Below are 18665 nucleotides of genomic sequence, written 5' to 3' on the forward strand. Positions count from 1 at the left end.
AGTAAAAGATATAAGCTATCAATTCACAAATCTTTAATCATATTCAAATGTGCGATGAAACCAAAATCAAGCGGATGTTTATTTAGTATTAATTTTACCAGTAGAATCTTTGTCTTTTATTGTTCCACCTTCGGCTACGGAGCAAGTTTTATTTTGTAAACCTCAACATCCATTGCGAGAACTCTGTTGTAAAAGGTCATAGATGTTTGTAAGTTGTTTGTTAGTATATTTAAAGCATAAGAATTTATTAGCTCAGAGAAACTCAAAATAGTAACAATTAATGTTGATGAGATAACAGATAAGCATACCAATTGAAGTTGTCAACTATTGTTTCTGAAGCTTATTTCCAATATGGTTTAGCAAATACAGTAGCATGAGAAGCAAATAAGTTATGAACTTTCAGATCATATTTGCTTTCATTCTCCAAGAAAATTACGGAAAACTTCTTTGTAAACTACATTTGTTGCTTCATTTGAAATTTCTCCATCATCGTCATAAATCAAAATCTTTAATCCCTTTCTTTTTGTAACCCATGATAGAGCAACATAAAGCTGCCCATGTGTGAAGACTGGTTTCTTCAAATATAACCCAACATGAGATAAAGATTGTCCTTGACTTTTGTTGATAGTCATTGCAAAAGATACAACTATTGAAAATTGCCTTCGCTGGAACTTAAAAGGTATTCTTGCATCAGATGGAGTCAGCGACATTTTCGAAATGAACACCTTTTGTCTAGCCATATTTCCCGATAAAACTTTTGCTTCGATAACCGGATTTCTGAGTCTTGTAATGATTAATCTTGTTCCATTACATAGCCCTGAAAATTGGTCTATATTTCTCAATAACATCTCTGGGACACCCACTTTCAAAATGATAACATGAGTTGGAATTCTATAACACTTAATAGTGTTTAGGAATTCGGATGTATGTAAATGTTTCAAACCTATAAAAGCATTGTCTGACATGCAAATTGTATCGGAACTCAAAAATGTTTTTGGTTGATTTTGGTTTAGTGAAACCATGTATTGGTTGATTGATTCAACCATGTTAAGAGTGAGAGCAGGAATTCCTCTTTGTTGTAGGTATGTTATATCACTGCAATGACTTAAAAAATCTGGATATGTACTTTCCACAATTATAGAAATTGGATCTCCACAATTATTTATGATAAATCATCAGGGATATGAACTTTTTCAATACCATCAACAGAATTTCCAATCATACCGTCACCAATCGCTAAAATCCAATCAGAAAATTGTCTTAGATCATTCAAATGTGAATCCACCTGATTTCCTTCCAACCTCAGATTTTTGGTTAGCTTTAAGACATGATAGTGATTCCACAAATATGAAGAATTAAGGGCAGTATTAACAATATCTTGTCTAGTACCTTTTGGACTGACTGAAAGTATTTGTCTGAAGTCACCTCCAAGAACAACCGTTTTTCCTCCAAATGGTCGATCTAAATTGGATGCACCTTTAAATCTAATAATATCTCTTAGAGTTCTATCTAGAGCTTCAAAACAATATCTATGCATCATTGGTGCTTCATCCCAAATAATTACCTTTGTCTTGACAATCAATTTTGATAAAGGAGTACCTTGTTTTATATTACATGTTGAATCTTCAGTTGCATTGAGTGGGATTGCAAATCTCGAATGAGCTGTTCGACCTCCTGGTAACAAAAGAGATGTAATTTCGCTGGACGCAACTGTTAAAACAATGTCTCCTTTAGATCTTATGGCTGAAGACAAAATCCTCCACATAAATGTCTTTCCAGTTCCTCCATGATCATATAAGAAGAATCCACCTTTGTCCTCATTCACTGTTGTGATAATTCTGTCATAAACTAACCTTTGCTCCACTGTCAATTTAACCAATAATTCTTCATGTTCCTTAGACAAAGAGCACCTATCATAACACAATTCATCACAAATGAGTCTATTGATGTTGTCAACTTCCTCTTCATTAAAAACCGGTCTTGGCATTGTTGGAAAATCATGTAACGTTCTTCCGCAACCTTTCAACAAATTTTCCAACTTTTGTAGACAACGATTCTTTAGTTCATAGTTTGTTAGCTCAACCTCTAAAATAACAAAAGTATATAATTAATTAATTAATTGATCGGAAATTATAATTATAAATGCAAATTAATGTTACTTTACTTCATTGGAAGTACATCGAGTATGTAGCCAACAAAATATATTAATAATTAAACACTGATACTTTGCAAACCTAAATCTAGCATCGTATATTAGACTAAGATTTAATTTGTATACAACAATAATGTAATTTTTTTTAACAAATATATAATATTAAAATCTGAAATAGAAGGTGAAATTGTATACCTGGATTATCCAATATTCTTCTTTATTCATGTAGGATATCATCTGATAATAAAATTCATGTTGCCTCCCAAACACATTCTGGTCTTGACATTGAATATGATAATAGTAACATAGCAAATAACTGCCTAAGATATGATAGCATTCCCCAGTTACTTGCCTCCCTTATGGCATCCATATATTCTTTATCATCATCTAATAAACCCAGTGCATAACATGCATCTCTAAAAATTAGATGTTCATGATTGTTGATTCTTTATAAATCCTCGTAGCACTTGGGTCCTTTAATGACATTCAACAACATTCGAAGGTAATATTGCTCTCCATTTATAGGCGGTACAAAGAATATTCTCCCTATTGAAACTGCAGAATTTCTTCTTTTTTCCACTTTTTTACTTTTTTATTCCACACAAGCTTAAGAGGAAATTCTGCATAAGTTAATTCTCTTGCTTCTTCATATGTCTTATTTGCTTCAAACCAGCTTAAAAATTGCAATTCCTTTACACTTGGTCTATTGGCAACATCATCAATTGGATCATCACCAGAGAAAATAACTGTTTGTTCATTTGGTAGATGAAAGGAAAGTCTTTCTACCGAAGGTTCTCTATGGTGAATTGGAAATTTAAAAATTCTCCAAATAGCTTCACACGGTGATATGTATCGACAATCATAATACATTTTTATTTCATCAACGTCTTCCCCATGCACACTTTGAGAAAAAGCTGCCGTCACGCAATCATGACCCTTATTAACGTACTTAAATAAGTACTTGATTGATCGAGATTGATTGCACCATTCAACATTTATATGTGCACCATACTTTAACAATAAAAATCTATTGTGTGGCACCACATACATGTTATCCACTTCAATACCTTATTTCTGGATAGTTCTATTGTCCCTTCTTTTATAAACAGGATATCCATCTTCATCGATTGTGGTATTTTCTACGAACTTCTTTGGAAAGTGTTTTGTACATCTACCATTACACATGCAAGGAGACGATTTTCTAGCAGAACCACACGGGCCATGCATCATAAAATTCTTCACGGCCTTATAATAATATGGATCGACCAATTCATCTGGTATTTCTGCTGAAATTATTTGATCTATGTCTCCAACATTTGGATATTTATTATGAAGAAAGAGCAATATGTGTGCATGAGGCAACCCTCGCTTTTAGAATTATATAGTATATATCACTGCAAAAAATAATAATTTACAATTAGGGTAAGTAGTTAAAATTTATATGTTAAAAAAATGCTTTATTAAATCAGATTATAAACTGATAATAATTTATTATAAAAGATTAATTATATACCTGATTTAAATGCTCCAAAAATTTGTTTCTCTTTCAAATCTTTTATTAAACGATCCAATTTGATTTTGAACACCCTAGATAAAATGTCTGGGCGATCTTCTGGTTGCAAGCCCCTACTCTTTACAAATTTACTAATCTCAAGCCACTTTGGGTTGCAAGTAAATGTAATGAAGAGATTTGGATATCCAGCCCATTTGCAGATTGCCATAACATCTTGATAATTTTGAATCATGTATCTTGCACCCCCTGTGAAACTGGATGAAAGAATTATCCTTTTACCTTGAGAAGAAGGATTTATCTCTCCATGTAAAACTTCATCTTCTAATCCTTTATACATATGTGCTCGCAATTGTCTTTGATGAGTTCTGATGTACTTCAACCTAGACGATTAAACCATTGTAAATCCATCGACCAAGAATTGTTGAAATAATCTTCTTGAGTTCACAATTGTTGGTACTTCACCATTCCTTTCTTGAATTTTGTATGCGAAATATTCATGGATGCTAACAAAATTCCTTGCTCCACTTGTTTCATCATTTCCATTTAAAGGAATGTCTTCCCGATAACCATCTTCACCAAATGGAAACAATAAAGGATACTGAAGTCCTAAATAGGCGGCATTCAACTCATTTATCCTTTGTAGTTGTCCAGATTGGGTTTCAACAATGATGTCTCGTTCACATCTAGACACATCAAAATCTCCAACCACCAAAGCAGTTACCTCTAAAACCGTTGGTAAGTTGTATCTTCTTCCATCATAATTCCGTTTCCCTATCAATCTGAACCTAAATTGGAGTGAGTATCTTCTTGAAATTTGTCTCTGACCATTCTAAATGACTTTGTGAAAATATTCTTTTCATCAAGCATCTGTTTTAGATCTTGAACAATTTTAGCGTGAAGTTGGTTTACGCTTTGACCATGACTGCATAAATATAGGTTTAGTAAAATTGATCTAAGTTTGTTTTTGTTAGAATATTCATGCATATTTAAAATAAGAATAATTGAATACTAACCACAGTGCATGAATTCTATTCTGCACTTCGTTTTCTATATCGTATATATATATAATTGTGCAAACTTGGGGGTGGATCCTTCGGGAGGCAACAAACTTCCGATTTGATGATAGTTTTGTCCAGACAGTTTGAATGTTCTTGGCCCCTTTGTTTGATTGACAGAAGCATCAACTTTTACTCCCATTGATGTAAATGAAAATATTGAGTTATAACTTCTAATATTATTTCTGAAATGGTTACTTTTTGGACCTGCATAACAATATTTGGTGGTGAATCAAAATATTCATTTATTGAAGAAATTATTTAAGTATGGTAAAATAGATTTTCTTGTTACCTGATCCGAATAATAAGCGTTTTATAATTGTGGGAGGTTCTTTTGGCTGTGGTAAGTGTATCTTTCCATGATTATAACACAAAGAGAACTCTGGTTTTTTAGCTTTGACTTTCTTGTTTATTCTTTCTTCGTACCAGAAGTAAGCACCACAATGTTCACATTCATATGTAGGATCGCCGATATCCCAGTAATCTATGAATAAAAGAAGCAAATGTAAGATTAATGTCAACGTTTTATGTTATGGCATGCCTACTTATTATATATACATATAACAATAATAAAATATTAATACCTTCATTGTCAATAATTGCATATCCGACGCCAGCCTCTAAATAGTATAATATTAAAATCATATTAAATTAGCCATATAAATTGAAAAAAGTGGACATGTATGAATCATTGTTTGTGTTAAGATGGACATACTTTCATACTCGTCTTCATCTTCAGTAGCATTATTATTTTCTGCGATTGTTTTCACGTACCATTACGTTAAGTATTTAATCAAGCTACCATTATTTTTAATATTAAATAAATGTAGTTTATTTGTATAATTTAATAGCTAAAACTTTTATTCATTAAAAACATACCTGGTACATCACCATCAATATTGTCATCCTCAAGTTCTAATAATAAGTTATAATAAAATGTTGTTAGTATACATAAATGACTCATGTTATATAAATAAATTTATTTATAATAAGAACCTTGCAGTAGGGGTAGCTCATTTAAATCCGGTAGAAGATAATTTCTCTACACATTTGAAGGTGACAAACAAAATTGCAAATGTTTCTCTTGAGGTAAATTTGGATATCGTGCCTGAGATTGAGACGATGAAGCATGTCCACAACCGTTTAAAGGTGTATAATAAAATCGTGTGGAATTTTGACGATTTGTTATGTCTGTTAAAGGTTGTGTTTCCTTTTCTTTGCCAAAAGCATCTCCTCTGATAGTAGCATTACGAACAAAGTCTGTAAACCAAAAAACATACAAATCAGATAACTAAAAGAAGTGGAAAAAATATATAAACTTACATCTTATATGAATAGTACTATTTAACGTAATGAATTTTGTAAAAGTATCATCACAAATCAATGTATGTTTAACAAACTAAACAACGTAATAAAAATTTTTGGGCAGAATAAATAGGCAAGTACAAAGACAAATCAACTATTAGCACATACGATTAATAATTCAAGATTTAAAATGATTCAGATATCATAATACACGTATGAAGGCGTGTCACTTTTTTTAGCCCATAAAAAAAATAGAATATCGGGAACTCAATGGTTGTGCCATATTCTCCCCTTGGAAAAATAGGACATTTGATAAGATTTGAACCTAAGCTTTCGGCAGAAATTTAATATTGATATAATTGTGTAGTACTCGACTCATCTATAGTGTCACATTAGATCACAGGACATTATTCGCGCTTTTAGTTGCATTGTAATTTCAATAGCTTTCTAATCACTCTAGCTAAGCTTCCTTTGTATGTATATAATAGAAATGTCCCAGTTAACATCGGCGAACCTGACGACTATTCCACTAAATTAAACTAACAGCTAATATTTTTTGTGTTTTCAGATTTTGAGATGAAATAGATATAGATTATAAAGTAAAAAAATTGAGCATAGTCAACAACTTTGTCACGACCCAAACCCCGATCCGGTCGTGATGACGCCTCTCGTGAAGACAAGGCAAGCCAACTAACTCATTTCGCCTTTTCAGAATAGTTAATATTAATAAACAGTTTTAGTATTATTAGATAACCACAAACTAAGCAAAAGATTTCTTTATAAAGTGCGGAATACAACCCAAACACAGTCCGATACTGGGGTGTCACACGTCATGAGCAACTAAGAAATCCGAATACAAGTCTACTGAACACTAAATCCGATACAATAGTTCTACAAACATAAAAATGATAAGATAAGGGAGGTACGAGGCTGCAAACGCCAACAGCTACCTCGTAGTCTTCGAATCACTGCCTGAACTGGGAGAATCAGCACTCAGGAGCGGACTCTGCGATGCCTGAATCTGCACCCATAGTGCAAGGAGTAATGTGAGTACTCCGAATCAGTGAGTAATAGTTATAAATAATGGTTGAAAGTATGAAAACACGTAAAGGCACAAAGCAATTCTATATCAAGCAGTAAAATCACTTAAAGCAGTAAATCAGTGAAGAAATCAAATGATATTTCTTTTTAAAAACAAGTAAAACATGTAATTTAGCAGGTAAATAACAAGTAGAAATCCGCCCCTCGGGCACAGTATCAATCGCTCAGAACAGTATCAGCCCCTCGGGCTCACTCTCAGTACATTATCAGCTCATCGGGCTCAGTATCAATCACTCAGAACAGTACCAGCCCCTCGGGCTCACTCTCAGATCATAATGGGTACTCGCGCTCACCGTGGGTGTGCAGACTCCGGAGAGGCCCCTTACGGCCCAAGCGTTATATCAAGCCACCTCATGGCAACATCACTAGGCACTCGGCCTCACATCACTCAAGCCACCTCGTGGCATAGAAAGTATCTCATATCACTCAGCATGTCCTCACATATGGCCCTCGACCTCACTCAATCCAGAAATTATCACAAGCCCCTTGGGCATTAATAAAAGAGTAGTGCTCAACCCAAACAATATTTGAAAGATCATTTAAGTCTCAAATTCAAGTAAAAGTGGCTGATTTTGTAAAGCAGTGTAAATCAATAGGACTGAGTTCAAGTAGTATGTCAAAATAGTGAGGAAATAGTGATAAAAGTCCATGAAAGATTCAAATAGTCGGCACGAAGCCCAAATATGGCAATAAGCCCAAGTCATGATGATAACAATTAAGTCTCAGTCAAATACGCGGTAAAAACATCAATCAGGATGGACCAAGTCACAATCCCCAATAGTAAACGACTCCACGCCCGCCATTAAGCGCGTGTCTCACCTCAATATAGCACTACGTTGTGCAATCCGGGATTTTAAACCCTCAGGACATCATTTACAATCATTACTCACCTTAAGCCGGCCAAAACTCTAGCTCGCTATGCCCTTGCCTCTCAAATCGGCCTCCTCACGCGTCGAATCTGACCAAAACCACAACGAATACGTCACAATAAGCTAAGGGAATAATACCCAATCGAAAACAATCGAAAAATATCAAAAATTCCGAAATTGGCAAAACCCGAGCCCCGATCCCACTTCTCAAAACTCAAAAAATTTCACATCATTAGATTCCTTATCACCCCACGAGTTCATACATACCAAAAGTTCTCAATTCCGACCTCAAATGGTCCTTCAAATCCCAATTCAAAAGTTCAATTTCTCAAGCCCTAGTTCTTAAGTTTTAGGCTTAGTTTTTCCATGAATTTCTAGGTGGATTTCACAATATAATGAGAGTTTCAGGTTCGAAAATCTTACCTCTAAACGTTTCTCCTTGAACCCCTCTTCGATTTCCTTCAAAAACCTCTCAAAAAGGCCAACTATGGAGTAAATGAGCTTCAAATCGCGGATGAAACGAATTAAAACATTCTGCCCAGGGGTTTTTCGCATCTGCGAACAAAAGCCCTCTTCTGCGGAACCGCGTATGCGGCCCAAACAACCGCTTCTGCGATCACTCATTTACTAGCCTAAACCGCATCTGTGATGGAAAATTCCGCATTTGCGGCTTCGCAGATGCGGCCACCTCGACCGCTTCTGTGGAAACTGCTCACCACGCCCACTCTCGCATATGCGGCTCCCCTTCTGCATGTGCGACACCATACCTGCGGTCCCCAATCCGCAGGTGCGGAGATACCAGAAGCAACAATATTAGCTGCTGCAACAAGGTTCCAACCTCTCCGTTAGCCATCCGGAATCACCCCGAGGCCCCCGGGACCTCAACCAAAAGCACAAACATAACCCAATAGCTTATTCAAACTTGTTCCAATCATCAAAATATCTCAAACAACATCAAATTACTCAAAACACATTGGATTCAAGCCTAATTTTTGAAAAATCTTCCGAAATATGCTTTTGATCAAAAACCCAACCAAACCACCTCCGAATGACCTGAAATTTTGCACACACATCCCAAATAACATAACAAAGCTATTGCAACTCTTGGAATTCTGTTCCGACCCTCGGATCGAAATCTCACCTACCAACCGGAAATCGCAAAAATACTAACTTCGTCAATTCAAGCCAAATTCTACACCGGACCTCCAAAACCAATTCCGATCACGCTCCTAAGTCATAAATCATACAACGAAGCTAACCAAATCATAAAAATTCCGTTTCGAGCTCATATACAAATAAGTCAACTCTTGGTCAAACATTTCAAATTTAAAGCTTTCAACTGAGACTGTTCTTTCAAATTCATACCGATCTCCGCGAAAACCAAAACCAACGATTTACATTAGTCATAATACATCATACGGGGCAAGTCATGCTCGAGAACGGACAATCAAAGTGCAAAAGCTCAAAATGACCGATCAGGTCATTACAAACTTAAGTCACCACATCTCTGATATTAGTAGTTCAGTTAAGCTAATTTAAATACCACAATATATCACTTCTGCAACCTACATGAAGATTAATTTGTCAAAAGAGGAAGAAGTTTGGGCTGGTGCAAAGTGTAGCGTTGCTACATTCAGAGTCCAAGACAGAAAGGAACTCTACTGCTGAAGAATGACCCAAAGCAAGATGATCAAGGTAGCAGAAACTTAATTGGATGGTTTCTAATGAAAAGTCCATATTGCAACACAAAACAATAATTCCAGCAGATCACATAAAAATTTACTTAACTAATAAGTTATGCAAGTCTACGGTGGGCAGTGATAGAGCTTTTGAGCCATCCAATAGGCCATGAAAATTAGCCCAAGGAAAATCAGAGATAAAAGAAGATGACGTAAGAAATATGCAGTATTCGTATGTTCATTCTATTTTTCCTGGCTAGTTTCTTCTCTTCTTAGACAAGTTCCAACCGAGAGATTGTGAGTTCGAGTTTCCCCAAGAGCAAGGTGAGAAGTTCTTGGAGGGAAGGATGCCGGTGGTCTATTTGGAAACAGTCTCTCTACCTAGGGTAGGGGTAAGATCTGCGTACACACTACCTTCCCCAGACCCCACTAAGTGGGATTATACTGGATTGTTGTTGTTGTTGTAGTTTCTTCTCTTCTTCCATGTCAAATTGAGTAGTAACTGGCGTAGTTGTGAGAAGTTGTAGAGCCGTCTATTGAAGAGAAGGCAGTTGATGATGCATGGCATATACTGCGCCTCTTTTTCGCTGGTGTATAGCATATTTTTATTTTTATTTAAGTAATATTTTATTTTAATATAAGTCTCACTCTTTATTTTTTGGATACAATAATATTAATTGAGTTTTGGTGTGTTGTAATGGTTTTCAATAACAACGTAAATAGGATGAGGTCTGTATACTAATTTTGAGGAGAAAGTAAAAGTGTATTTAAAAAATATGCATTTTTTTTGCTTTATTTTGTAGTTTTTGCATTTTAATTTTTTTTTGTTTTCTTGAACTTATTTTTAATTCTTTAATATGATGCTCATGATATAATACCGTGTACTTTTAATACCATGTGATATAATACCATGAGATATTTCGTAATGTGTGCGACTATGTACTTTTACAATTTCAAATTTCCACATAAAAATCGACTGCATAAAAATTGTCGAATGTCGATTGGTTATTATTTTTAATTTCTTTTAAATTACGAAATCACATCAGTTATGTGATTAGCCATATCACAGAGAAAAATCGTCTCCATGGGTGAATATTTTAAAAATAAAACTGGTTGTGAATTTTGCCCGTAACATTATTTTTGTAAGATTTATGCATTATTTTTTTTATCTTACATCTTTAATACGATACGTGATACATATGTTGTAATAGCATAAGACCTTTCGTACCTTTCGCGACTATGTAATTTTGGATATGAATCTGTACCCGAAGATATATATTTATATCTTTAATATGATTCTCGTTTGGTTATACAGCTTTAGCCATAGGAAAGACCAAAATCCTCTCTATTGTTGCATAAATTAAAAGCGCCGAAAATTATTATTTTTACCTTTAAGAGTCCGTTGTAGCGTCTATGCATAATCTTTTCGTCATATATTTGTAATAATAAATTGAAAAGACGCTCGAGATCATATACTGTCGTCTAATATCATATCACATTCCTTTGTGGGTTTGACTATATAATTTTAGCCTTTGAAATTCTAATATAGAAACTTTATTTTGGCAGAAAAAAAGCTAGATACGACGAATAAAACTCCGATGTTTTCTTTTGAAAAATTAGGATTTATATTACTACAAAATAATTTTGTTTTATTTTTAATTTATCTGGTTTAACAAGCAATACCAAAAAACAGATATGGTAATGATCTGTAGCAGAGATAATTAACAAAACAAACTCATAGCAACACTCTAAATCAAGTAAAATTAAACCTTTCCCCTTTAAAATTTAGTGGCTTCATGAATTCACTATAAAAGTTTGATGTGATGAATGCCAACAGAGAAAATAGGGAAGGAAATTAAATTATTAAGATTGCCAACTCATAGACAGAGGAACTATTTTAAAATTGAAACTTAATAGTACTTTTATCTTGTTAGAGTTGAACGAATTAACAACTCAAAAACACAAAGCAACAAATTGAAATTTGCAACTTACGAAAGAAAGAGCAAAACAAATTAGTAAGAAAATAACAATTTTTGAAGACCTTTTCATCTTGTAGAACTAATTCAATCGAGAATGCAGTGTCTGAATTATAACGATATGATATTTTCCACAAACGAACAACCCGAACTTTCAACTTCCATTGCATTTTTGAAATAGTTATATCCTTGATGAAATCATTGTGAGTAGTCATTCTTTGCATCAGCCGTAAGTTTTCTTTAATTTTTGATAGCAGTAGGAAGATTAGAATTGAAGTACCGTGTAAGTTACTGGTATGAAATATAAGTTTGCAGTTTGTGCAGTAATTACCGAGTAGTGGGTTTGAGTCGTTAGTTTCAATCGTGGTTGAGATAGTTGAGGACACTCTGTTATTTTGCAGAGATAATTTAGGGCAAGTGGAAGTTAAAAGGTTTGGAAAATTTCCTTTTCAATCGTGCGCATGTTTGTAAGTTTCAATGTGTTTTGAGGTTTTGCAGAGGAAAGTGGGTTATAAATCAAGTTTCTTTTTTAAAGTTAAAGAGTAAAAAACGTATATGTTTTAAAATCAGTTAACTTTTTAAAAATAAAGAAATCTGAAATTTTGAATTAAATAAAGATCTTTTCTTGGAAGAAAAATTTACGGTCTTCATGGTTCAAAAGTGGATGAATTTTGAAGTAGCTTTTATTTCCAAATAATTTTGAATTAGTAAATTTTCTTAAAAATAAATAAATCTACAATTTTGAATTAAATAAAACTATTTATTGGTCTTCATGGTTCATAATTAAAGAGTCAAAAATGTATGTTTTAAAATGTGTAATTTTTAAATAATAATATAAAATCAGATTTTCTTTTTAAATTTAAAGATTAATAAACATATGCTTTAAAATCAGTTAAGTTTTTAAAAATAAAGAAATCTTTAATATTTTAAACTAAAAGATTAGGAAAAGTGGGTTCTAAATGTGCAATTTAATTTTTAAATAAAAATCTAAATCAGTTTTCTTTTTTAAAATTAAAGAGTAAACAATGTATGTTAAAACCAGTTAAATTTTTAAGATGTATGCTTTAAAGTCAGTTATTTTATTAAAAATAAATAAATCTGAAATTTTGAATTAAATAAAGCTCTTTAAAATAAAAAATTTGGTCTTTGTGGTTCAAAGTTAAGGAGTCAAAAACGTATGTTTTAAAATGTGCAATCAATGTTTAATTTTTAAATAATAATCTAAATCAGATTTCCTTTTTAATTTTAAAGATTAATAAATGTATGCTTTAGAATCAGTTAAATTGTTCAAAAGAAAAAATCTTTAATACTTTAAAAATAAAAAAATCTAAAAGTTTGAAGGAATTTTCAAAATAACCTTCCAGCTCCTATTTTTCGGAGGATTGTCCTAAAGTGCCAAGTGCTTATTATGATGATGCCACTTGGCTTAACGAGGATGCTTCTTCCTTTCTTTTTAATTATAGATAGACTAGTATTAGTACCCGCGCGATGCTCGAACAAATCATTTCAAATTGCGAGTATGTTGTTTGAATCATGTAAAATAACCTTAAAATATATATCTCTCAGATAAAAATTATATAACATGAGAATTTAATTATGAAGCAGGATATGAAATTATTGATCAAATCTCGTAGTAGACAACCAATCTTTTTAACATATATTTGTAGCAACCTAACCCCTTGATTTTAGTACTTGAATTTCGTTCTGTTGTCAATATTAAAGAATGTTAAACATGTCATATTGTGATCTGTCTTGTTCGAGCACATTAGATCATATTATTTTAACAAAATTCTTACAATTATTTTTATCAGGAAGTCAAATATGTCTTATTCATCACATCATTTTTACGTAAGTTCTTTTTTTTGTTCTTTTCTTATAGTTATTGTATTATTTAATATTTCATATTATTATACCATCATATAATTTTTTGTTAGCTTATAATTAAATTAATGTCTTGCTTATTATCCTTTTAATAGTATGTGATAAAATAAATGTTTTATTCTCGAAATTTGATATATTTTTATGCTTTTATCCTCTTATTCATAATATTTTAATCATTTAAATTTGCCAGTAATATTTTTAAATATAATTAATTATTTTATTTTATCTATATTAAAATTAATGTAAAGTACAAGTATCCTCACACTACCTCTATTTTCTTTTTAATATACATTCTCTTTCTTGCTATAAATGTTAATTAGTGTTATATTAATATTTTACCTATAACCAAAATAATGTCATATTTTGTTTAAATTATAACTTTTAATTAGTCTAAAATATTAATACATAAGTTATTTGATCATCATGTTCCATATGTATTGAGTTCTCTTATAATTAATTTTGTATTAGATGCAGTTAAATTTTTTTTCTTTTTAAGCTATAAGATAAAATTTAATTTTAATTTTAATATTAATTTTCAATATTTTTAAAATTTTATTTTGTATTAATAAAATTTATTTTGTATTTTTAAAAATTTATTTAATATATAAAAAAATTCTTAATTTTTTGATCACATTATTTCTAAATATTGTAATAGTATTTTTACTGTCATTTTAATTCTTTACGTAATATTTTCAAAACAAAATCTCATCTCAAACTCAAATAATTCTTATCATTTTATTTTATAAACTGGACCACATTTTCAAATAATTATGTTATGCATTCAAACTCAAACTAACTGCACTCGATTCAGATATTAATCACAGAAAAATATTTTCTTAATTGTTTGAACATATTATATATAAATGTTTTAGTAATATTTTCACTGTCATTTTACTTCTTTACATAATTTTTTTTCTTTTTTAGTTTTAAGATACAAATTTAATTTTTGTAAAATTACCTATATCAGAAATTTATTTTATAATTTAAAATTTTATTTTTTATTATTATTTTATTTTTCATAAATAAGACTTCAATTTCGTGGTATTATTCATAATTTGAGCATTCACATCGTAGTTTTAAAAACTTTCTAATCTTAAATTCAAATAGTCTTTTCTTTTCATTTCTAATAGTAAATTTCTAATAAGTTAACATAATTCTCCCATTTTTTTAATATAATATATAGTCTTATTACGTTTTATGTGGCTTTTCATTAACTCGTAACTTTATTTAATATCATTCTCAACTACTTTTCTTTAATAATATAAGATAAATATATAATTTTTTAATTATGAAATAAATATTTATTTTGTTTCAAAAATATTGCTCGAAAATTTTAAATTATTTATAATTTAATAATATTTTTAAGTATTGTATATTTACTTTATTTTATTTTCTAAACTTATGATTTATAAATGTCCTTACATTATCTCTAATTTATTTTTATTGTTCAATATTTTTAGTTTTTTATTTTACTATTAGATTTGAGTTATGTGGACTTATATTATGACTTTTCTTATCGTAATATAAAATATTTCTCATCTCAAATTTAAATAAGTTTTACATTTTTTCCTATGATAAAAAATCTTAGTTTTTTTTCTTCTATTTATTCTTTATTATTGATTTTATATTATTTAATACCTAGTATTATTACATTGTCATGTGAATTTTTATTAGCCTGCTTGAATTTAATATCTATATTTACCGCACTCATTCTAATATAATATAGATAAAAATTAAAATACTTTCTCATCTCAAATTTAAATATTTTTTATCATTCTATTTTCTTAATTGGACCATATTTTCAAAATATTATGGTATGCTTTCAAACTTAAACTAACTAAACTCAATTCAAATATTAATCATAGAAAAATATTTTCTTAATTGTTTGAACACATTATATCTAAATGTTGTAGTAATATTTACGTATAAAATATTCGTTTGCACGATTTATCAATATTAATATGAATTTATTTTTCTTGTTATTAAAATATCTTTTGCTGATTATTTAATTTTTCTCTTACCTTATAATTAATTTGTATACTTTATGTAAGATCTTATTTTGCTGCTTGAATTTATTTAGTTTTTAAACTCAATAAATCTTTAATATCTTAAGTAATTTTTAGTTTTATTTTATATTTTAACTTACTCCAAAGTATAAATAGTCATAGGTTATCTCAATTTACGTCTTTATATATTTTTTTCTATTATAGTTTTTAATTAATTTTTCACCTCCATATTTCTAGCTAACATAGAAGAAAATTTATGAGTGGATCAATATATAGATATAAATATAGATATAGATATAGATATAGATATTGATACAAATATATATATATAAATTTAAATATAGATATATAGATTAGATTTGTCTAGATATATTTAGATTATGTATAAGATTCATTAAACTACCTCCATTAATTATGTTTCTATATATAATTTCTAATTATAAATGTTGTCCTAAAATTGCCAAGTGGCTTCATTTTAGCTTGCCACTTGGCTTAACCACAATGCATACTACTCTCCTTTTAATATAACTAGTATTAGTACCCGCGCGATGCGCGGATAATCAAAAAGAATGATCTACACCGTAAAGTTTAATATGTTAGTGTTAATACCATCTTTACAACCAAATATTAAAAATATTTTAAGACTCCAGTAAAACTTTCATTCCATCTCCTAGTAAATGTTCTATAAAAAATAATGATACTATACAATTTGTTTGATATGAATGTTCCACGAAAAATAATATAATGATGCTATACAATTTGCTTGATACGAAACATGTGCTTAAGGAAATATTTTTGTAGCAACTGCTCATGATATATTGCAGTGCAGTTTTCAAAAGTTGTCCTCTGTATTGAGGCAATGATGAAGGAACATGAATTATGTCAAACACTAGCTCATAATCAAAATGTATGCGGCAATGCATATGCAAAACTGATTTCCCGCTAAGGCTCTCTCTTTATTATTGTCTAGCATTTGTGGTAATTGAAACTTTTTACTCTTTTTACCATTCCACAGGCTTTGTCTATTAGCCTAACACTGTCTAAAGCCAAAGTTGAGGCAGAAAAGGGACAGGTCAATTGCGGAGAGCTGATAAATTCAGCTATTCAAATCATAGATGAAGTCGGTGGAAGGGTTGTGTCACGACCCAATTCCCGAACCTGGTCGTGATGACGCCTCTCATGAAGACAAGGCCAATCATTCAACCCAATTCATCCTTTTAAGACAATTAATTAACACAATTATAGTATAAACATGGTTTAATAGTATCCAATAGCGGAAAGTATAGATAAAATACGAAAATCCAACCCAACTCAGCCCTAACCGGGGTGTCACAAGTCATGAGCTACTACAGAGTTTACTAAAATTCTACAAAGTATGAAATTAGGAACAAAGTCTGAAGATATCATAAATAATAGAAGATAAGGGAGAAAACGGGTCTGCGAACGCCATGCAGCTACCTCGATAACTCCGATGAAAACTAAACAGCAGAAAACTCGCTCTATGCCTCAAGAATACTTATACCTGCACACATGGTGCAGGGAATAATGTGAGTACTTCGACCCAGTGAGTAATAAATATAAATAATGATTGAAGGTAAGAAAACACGTTAAGGCACACAACATTCTATACAGAAGCAGTGAAATCATTTAAAATAACAATTTAGTGAAATATCATGTGAAATTTCTTTTAAACCAGTAAAACATGTAATTTGGTAGTAAAATGACAAGTAGAAACGTGCCCCTTGGGCTCAATATCAAAACAACAAGTAGAAATCTGCCACTCAGGCTCAGTATCAAAATAACAAGTAGAAATCTGCCCCTCGGGCTCAGTATCAAAAATAGTAATTAGAAATCTGTCCCTCGGGCTCAGTATCAAAATAATAAGTAGAAATCGGCCCCTCGGGCTCAGTATCTTAGAATAGTATCAGCCCCTCAGGCTCAAAACAGTATGAAGCAATCTGTCAATGAAATAAGAGCACATAATTATTATGGTAGATAATGCAGATAAGGAATAAATGCAGGAGTGCAATGCAATGCATATGACAGTACCCTCTGGTACCCACTGCGGCGTGCAGCCCGAGCCATCCATATTTATTTATCGTCGACGGCGCTCACTGGGGGTGTGTACAGACTCCGGAGGGGCTCCTACAGCCCAAGCGCAATATCAAGACATCTTGTGGCATCAAATCTAGGCCCTCGTCCTCATATCAATATCAGTATAATCACCCAGCTCTCGGCCTCAATATCAAGGTAATCAACCAGGCTCTCGGCCTCAATATCAATGTAATCAACTAGGCGCTCGACCTCAATATCAATGTAACACTGCTGCAACGCGCATCCCGATCCATGCTCAGTCCAGAAATCACCATAATCCCCTTGGGCATTTGTAAAACAACAGTTCTCAGCCCGAAATATCATTTAGAAATATCATTTAAGTCTTCAAATCTTAGAAAGATGGCTGAGTTTGCAAAACAGTATTTAAAACTTTGGACTGAGATCAAATGATATGCAAAATATGCGAAAATAGTGATATCAATCCTTGAAGGATTCAAATAATTGGCAAGAAGCCCAAATGTAACAATCAAATCTAAGTAAGGATGATTCTCAATTTAGTTCAAGTAGAAAACACGGTAAAAAACATCTCTCGGGACGGACCAAGTCACAATCCCCAATGGTGCTCTACCCCACGCCCGTTATCCGGCGTGCATGTCACTTTAATATAGCATTATTATGTGAAATTCCGGGGTTTCAAACCCTCAGGACATCATTTACATCAATTACTCACCTCAAACCGGTTATTTCTTTAATTCGCGACGCCTTTGCCCCCGAATTGGCCTCTTTGTCCGTCGAATCTATCCAAAATTAGAACAAATATGTCACATTATGCTGTAGGAACAATACCCAATCGAAAATAACTGAAAATATCAAAAATCCGAAATTTGGCAAAACCCGAGCCCTGGGCCCACTTTTCGAAATTCAGAAAAATTAACATCAACGGATTCCTTATCTCGCCACGAGTCTATACATATAAAATTTACCAAAATAGGACATCAACTCGACCCTCAAATCTTCAAATCTTATTTTCAAATCCCTAGGCCTAAATCCCCAATTTACTCCTCAAAAACATG

At 31.8% G+C, this 18665-nt stretch overlaps 1 pseudogene; it reads right to left on the minus strand.

Annotated features, from left to right (window-relative positions):
- Positions 1-416: 416 nt before the first annotated feature.
- On the minus strand, positions 417-5684 carry LOC104219760 (uncharacterized; annotated as a pseudogene).
- Between the last annotated feature and the right edge of the window lie 12981 nt (positions 5685-18665).

This window comes from Nicotiana sylvestris, chromosome 8 (assembly GCF_000393655.2).
Source record: "Nicotiana sylvestris chromosome 8, ASM39365v2, whole genome shotgun sequence".
In the NCBI taxonomy this organism is placed as follows: domain Eukaryota; kingdom Viridiplantae; phylum Streptophyta; class Magnoliopsida; order Solanales; family Solanaceae; genus Nicotiana; species Nicotiana sylvestris.